The 6,169-nt window shown below is 55.2% G+C and overlaps 1 long non-coding RNA gene across 1 annotated transcript; it reads right to left on the bottom strand.

Moving 5' to 3' along the window:
* Window positions 1-463: 463 nt before the first annotated feature.
* LOC120673351 lies at window positions 464-1,591 on the bottom strand. Its single transcript, XR_005674626.1, has 2 exons — window positions 1,206-1,591; window positions 464-1,102 (listed from the first exon to the last, which is right to left on the bottom strand). It is a non-coding gene; the product is annotated as an uncharacterized LOC120673351 (long non-coding RNA).
* Window positions 1,592-6,169: the final 4,578 nt, after the last annotated feature.

Raw genomic sequence — 6,169 nt, 5'->3', positions numbered from 1 at the left:
GTGCTGTGATGCCTGCCTTTGCGTGAGCGTGAGATGTCGGACACCGTCTCGGCAACTCTTCCATGTGAAAAGAAACTTTTAAGGCACCAATACACACACACAAGTGTTTGATTTGAATTGATTTTTATGCATATTGTGCTTTTATTGATAACATTAGCACGTTTTTTGTTTGGCTCTGATATTGCAATCCCGTAAGTCACTTGTAACACTTGATACAAAAACAAGATAAAAAAACAAAAATGAAAAAGCAAAACAAAATAAAACAAGACACACATATCGATCCTGGATGGGATCCAATGGTCCATGTTGATGACTTACGCAAATACAAGATCCAAATCACTTTAAAAAAAAAAGTAAATTCTTTTTGTTTCACCTTGAGCCACAGAAATCTCATGACCGCCTCTGGATGTGTTTGTAGTTTAGTTTATATTGAGTCAGGGCGGGGAGTGGAGAGATTCAGGACTTACACAAACATTAGGCATTTTATTGGAACCCCAAATGGGTTCTTATCATATTACTGTCAGCTTACAGAAACATCTCATCTCAAACAGCTTATATCGAGAAATGTTGATCACTCCATTTTCACCATGGCTGATCAATGAATCGGATGTTCATATTCTCCAGCACCAACAAGCTAAGCAATGTTTGGGTAACCTACTAACTTGGGAGCTCACAGCACAAGCAGGAAGCCATCAGAGGCAGCCTGCAGTTACGCGCGTTTCAGAATCATCCAAGTCTCAAAGAAATCACACAACACCACGTCCTTAGCCTCGCCGAGACGGCTAGACTGCACCTGTTGTCCTGCACGAGCTGCCTCGCCGCCGACCACCACCCTTCCCAGCGCGGGGACTCGTTGGAGCGGCACCAGATGAAGTCCTCAGCCACGGCAGCAACCGGAGCAGCGCGTCGTGGGCGTGATCGGACGGCGACCAACCGGAGGTCCATCCACCGCTTCCACGACGGACGGGAGATCGGATTGCCATCCCGACGCCCCCGCGCAGCGCTCGCCGGCACAGTGCGCCGCCGCGAGCGAGAGAGCGAAGAGGGAGAGAGGCGCATGAAAGAGGAGAGATGGGGGCAATGTTGTCTTTTCATGTGGGCTCTAAAATGAAAAGGGAAAGAAAAATTAGAGAAATCCCTTCAATTGAAAGAATTCGGTTGCGGAAGGCTATATTTTGAAAGACTTGTGAATCGGATATCATCACCTGTGTATTCAGTGTCAAATATAAAAATTTCTCCCCAGCAGTGCAGAGAGAAATAGTAAAATCCTACGCAGCAGCAAATTGAATCTCCGAAATCAACCTCAGAGCACGAGACGCGCATCAGCCCAAATCAAATCCGAACAGAGCTGTCTCAAACTCCAGCGATTCCCCCATAATTTCATCCCAAACCCACCAGCTCCGAGCACTCCTCCCGACGCCGGCCCACACCGAATCAAGGCAGCCGCTCACCTCGATGCTGATGAGCCAAAGCATGCTCCTGCGCCCGCGCGCAGGGCGGTTCCCTAGCCGCCTCATGTGTGCACCTGTCGCCCACAGCTCGCTCTCTCCCATTCACGGTCCCGCCCGTGACGCCGTGGACGCGAGCCTCTGACTCCTCGAGACCCCACCACGAGACTCGCGCCTGGAGCGGTCCCGCCCGTGACGCCGTGGACGCGAGCCTCTGACTCCTCGAGACCCCACCACGAGACTCGCGCCTGGAGCGTGAGCGCCACCACCAACGCGCATCACTCGACGGCCGGCCACTGGAGCAGATCGAGGTCGCTCGGAGCGATTTGGGTCTAGTGGCGATGGGTCTATTTCTCGCGCACGCGGGTGGTCGCCGTCACGTCGCACAGACCCCCTCGCACCACCATCTCCCACGCCGCCTCCGCCCGCCTCCGTCTGCACCGACACCTCGGCCCCCACCGCCTCCGCCTCCGTCTCCATCTCCATCTCCACCGCTGCCTCCGCCCTCCGCCGCTGTCTCCATCTTCGTCGGCCTCTACTGTAGCCTCCGCCTTCGTCGGAGGAGGCCGCCACCAGAACCACCTCCGCCTCCGCCTCCACTGCCGGAGCCCCACCGCCTCCGCCTACTGTTGACACTCAAAATTGGCATGACCTAAAACAAGCAAGATAAAGGCCAAAATAGCCAATTCATTATTAACTCCTATTATTTTATAAGTTTGGCATGTATTACCATTGTGCAGGATAAGGAGATCGTTTTGGGATATTTTGGACATGATTTCATCAATGAGACAAAGAAAGACTCTAAACAGCATTAAGATGAGGTCAAATCATGAGTTTGAGTGTACCAAGATGAAGCCCTCGTCGAGACGATCGAAACGGATATATGGATTGGCTGATTTGGAGTCCGGACGTAGGAGATATGGCGACTGGAAGTTTCCAGCCTGGGTAAATCCGGTTTGACAGGATTGGGTGACCGGTCTGACCGGTTTTGGCTGCTATACACCACAATAAATCTGGTCTGACCGGATTTGGTGACCGGTCTGACCGGTTTTGGACAGTTTATTCCGAATTAGAGTTGTAATTTGATTCTAGGTCGGGTTTTAACATGTTTTCGATCTTCCACAGGTACAGACTACTCCACCCTATAAATATAAAGGTTTATGGCCGATTGAGAGGTTTCCAATCGAATCTATCAAACACTTTTATTTTTTTTACCTTTCTCTTTGCCCTAATATTTCCAACCTTATGTGTTGTTCTTCTCTCGTCTCCATGGCGTGAGGGGGCGCCCTAGCTGGCCTACGTTGCCTAGGGCAACCCAAGGTGATCTTGCCCCAACGGGGTCCCTCCAGGGCGGGCGTTCGTTGGATCCTCGTCGGGCTACCCCGGCGAGACCGGTCTGACCGGTCCACCATACCAATCTGATTGGTTGGTGCTGCGGCGCTGCAAAGAGCGTCGCTGCTTACTGCACAATCTAGCACGATTGTGTGTTGGCCCAGATAGGCGTCAACACAAATTGGCGACTCCGCTGGGGAAGAGAATCAGGCTATCATGGTCGATTTGTCAAACTCTAGCAATCCAACATCATATGAAGAACTACTTGAAGAGTATCAGCGATGTCGGGTACCATAATTAGGGGCACCCTAATCTAGGGACTAAACCACCCTCAAAGATGCAAAACACAATTAACCAATTGGGCCCACTGTGCCAACCACCTTGTCAGGCTCTGCAGTCATGGCGAACCAAGGCAAGCCGTCTTCCTACGATCCAGAGGGGAAGAAGGACTACTCGACGGCGATCCTGGAGAGGAAGGAGCCACCAATGATGACAACTCCGTCGTCGCTCTGCACCCGGATACCATGGAGCATCTGCATCTCTCCTACAGCACCCGGATCCTCTCTAGGTCCCAAAGAAGCCCAATCCACACTTGGCTCGCGGCCCAGCTCCACGGTGCGGCCCATCCGAGGCCCCCTCGAACCCGTGGAATGATCTCCGCCTCACTCGAGGCCTCCCCGCCGAGACCTCAAGTAGTGCGCTGCATCTCTGCCTCGCTCGAGGGTAGCGGACCTACCCTCGGGGAGCAGGCCACCTCTGCCTCGCTCGAGGACACCCTCGGTAGATGGAACTAGCAACCTATCTGCTCACCGCCCGACGGATAGAGGCATTTAATGCCAACCACTCCACCACAGAACGCGGGTCAGGCGGCATCAGGCCACCATGCCGCACAGCGTGCTGCGACCGGAGTCCCATCTGCCAACTCCGGTCACTGTACCACCATCCCCGGCACTGTTTCGACCCTGTGGGAACCTGCGACACCCTGTGCGGACGTGCCTAGCACTGCTCCTGCCACTTTACTGCCAACTCCCCGTACCCTCCTCTACTGCGGAACCCTTGGCAAGCATGGGCGCAACCCTCAGACGAGGTACGGACCTTGACCAGAGCAAGACCCCCGTCAGTTGAACCCTCGGCGCTCCGCCAGCTCAAGCATGGAGGACGGTACCTTCCACAGCAAACACCACGACACCCACTGGAGCCACCAGGACACCGGCGTGATCTCCGCAAGGCCAAAAGGCTATCCAGGACGACTGCCACGCTCGAAGCCATGTTCTCCAGTGCGCCACAGTGTACTTCCAACAGTCACCGACCACTGCACACCCCCGATTCGGGGAGAAGACGACGACTTCTGATCTCCCCGTACATGTACTCCGCCCCTCCTTGTGTCTATAAAAGGAGGAGGTGGGCTCCTTCCCAAGCCATCTCTCTGGCCTTCCATCCACTCACTCGCCTTCCACTCGCAGAACACAGCCCCACTCTCTCGATATTGGCACTTGCCTCAATCACTTAGCAGAGACTTGGGAGCTTCCCTCCCTCTGTCGCCTTGCTTGTACTCCCCTACTACAGGCACTTCGGTGCAAGATAATACAGTGTACTCGCACACCCCCGCTGGACGTACGGCCCCGTGGCCAGAACCAGGATAAACCCTTGCGTTACTATATTACCTCTTGCAACAACCATCTAGGGTTATGGACACGCAACATCGTTACTAGTTGGTGCTAGGCCGCCAGGTCAGGACACCGACAGTTGGCGCGCTAGGTAGGGGGTGGCTGTGTGACTTTTGTCTTCGCTCTCTCTTGTTCCCTAGATGGCAGACGGGCCACGCCTGCTTCCGCCAAGCACGGTGCTCCGGTTCGGGAGCCCCGACTTCGTCGCGACCGGAAACGGTTATGACATGGAGCTTTTCCCGGCCGGGGTCAATCCCGACACTCCGACTCCACCGCCCCGACGCAGGAGGCGCTCGGGCCAGCGCGCGTGGCAAGCGCGCATGGAGCGGCGCAGAGCGGCTCGCCTCAGCTCCCCCACGTGGGTCGAGGCTGGCGTGTCGCAGCCTGGCGCCGTGGTGGAGGACGTCACCGCACCACTAAGTGCAGCAATGGTGCCTCCCAAGGAGGGTGCGGCTATGCCATCACCCTTTTCCCTTCGGGATGCGCTCCGCTACTGCGACCTACACTTTGTCCGTCAGCACCAACATGAGCGCATACGAGGTTCTACCGGGTCATCACCTCATCTCGATCCGCAACTTCGTCGCATCGACTCCAGACGATTCGTACCCCGAGTCTGCAGACGACGCATACTTCTTCGTGGAAAATGTCGCGGCCTCAGAGTGGGATTACTCCGGGGTCCGCAACCTCGACGCCTTCCTGTCGTTTCAGGCTGCGGCGAACTACTGCCTTGCCTGCTCTGACGACTCCAGCGAGGGGGATTACGATCCCACTTGGGAGTGCTTCATGGTCGAGCTGACGGATGGGCAGATCGACGACGCACCAAGCGACGACGAAAATGGAGAGGAAAACCCACCGGCAAACCAGGTGGTGGCGCCTGCAGCAAACCCGGCTGCTTCATCAAGCTCGGCGGTGCGGCAGGCGCAGCTGGTGCAACTCCAAGAGCTTGAGGCCAAGCTCGAGGAGGAGCATCGGTAGACACAGAAGCTGTGTACCGCGTTCGAGCAAGAGCGCACCGCGCACAGTGCGCGTGCTTGGGCGGCGGGACGTGTCGCCCAGGAGCGGATCCTGGTCGACGACGTCAACAACCCGCTGGACCTGAAAAGGGCTAGGCAGAAACTCGTCGCCGCGGCTTATCTGCTTCAAGTAATTCACAAGCCCTCTGTGCCCGAGGGTCGCAACCTGCGCGACGAGGCACGGGTGCTCATCAAGCAGGCTGCAGTGCAGCAGGCTGAGAGCTCCGCGTCTTGTATGCACTCAGTGGCCTCGGAAAAGGCCGGTGGAACTGCACAGCAGGACCACGAGGCCTCGGTGCACATTCCACTGGGGGGACGGGGCAAGGCAGTCACGGCAGACGGTGCGAAAGCACCCTCTGTACATGACCGCATCAAGAAGCCTCCTGCGAATGAGTGCATCAGGGACACGTGTAACACCCGGTTTATAAAAGAACATAAACCGAGCAATCATATACGTGCCAGGATCAAGTCACACGTATATACAACAGAATGAACAGTATATCATAGCACATATCACGTAAAAAGACATAATAAAGCGAATACGAATGTTATTTATTACAATAATGACAAAATGTCTGATACAGCGGAAGCGAAGTACAAAATACGAATAAAGCTCTCCGAAGCTGAAGCAGGGCGCCACAGGGACGTTGACTGGGAGACGAACACCTAGAAGTCCTCGTAGTCCTGGTAGCGCTGGACGAACTCCCTC

This window comes from Panicum virgatum, chromosome 5N (assembly GCF_016808335.1).
Source record: "Panicum virgatum strain AP13 chromosome 5N, P.virgatum_v5, whole genome shotgun sequence".
Lineage (NCBI taxonomy): Eukaryota > Viridiplantae > Streptophyta > Magnoliopsida > Poales > Poaceae > Panicum > Panicum virgatum.
This window is presented reverse-complemented; position numbering and strand designations above follow the sequence as displayed.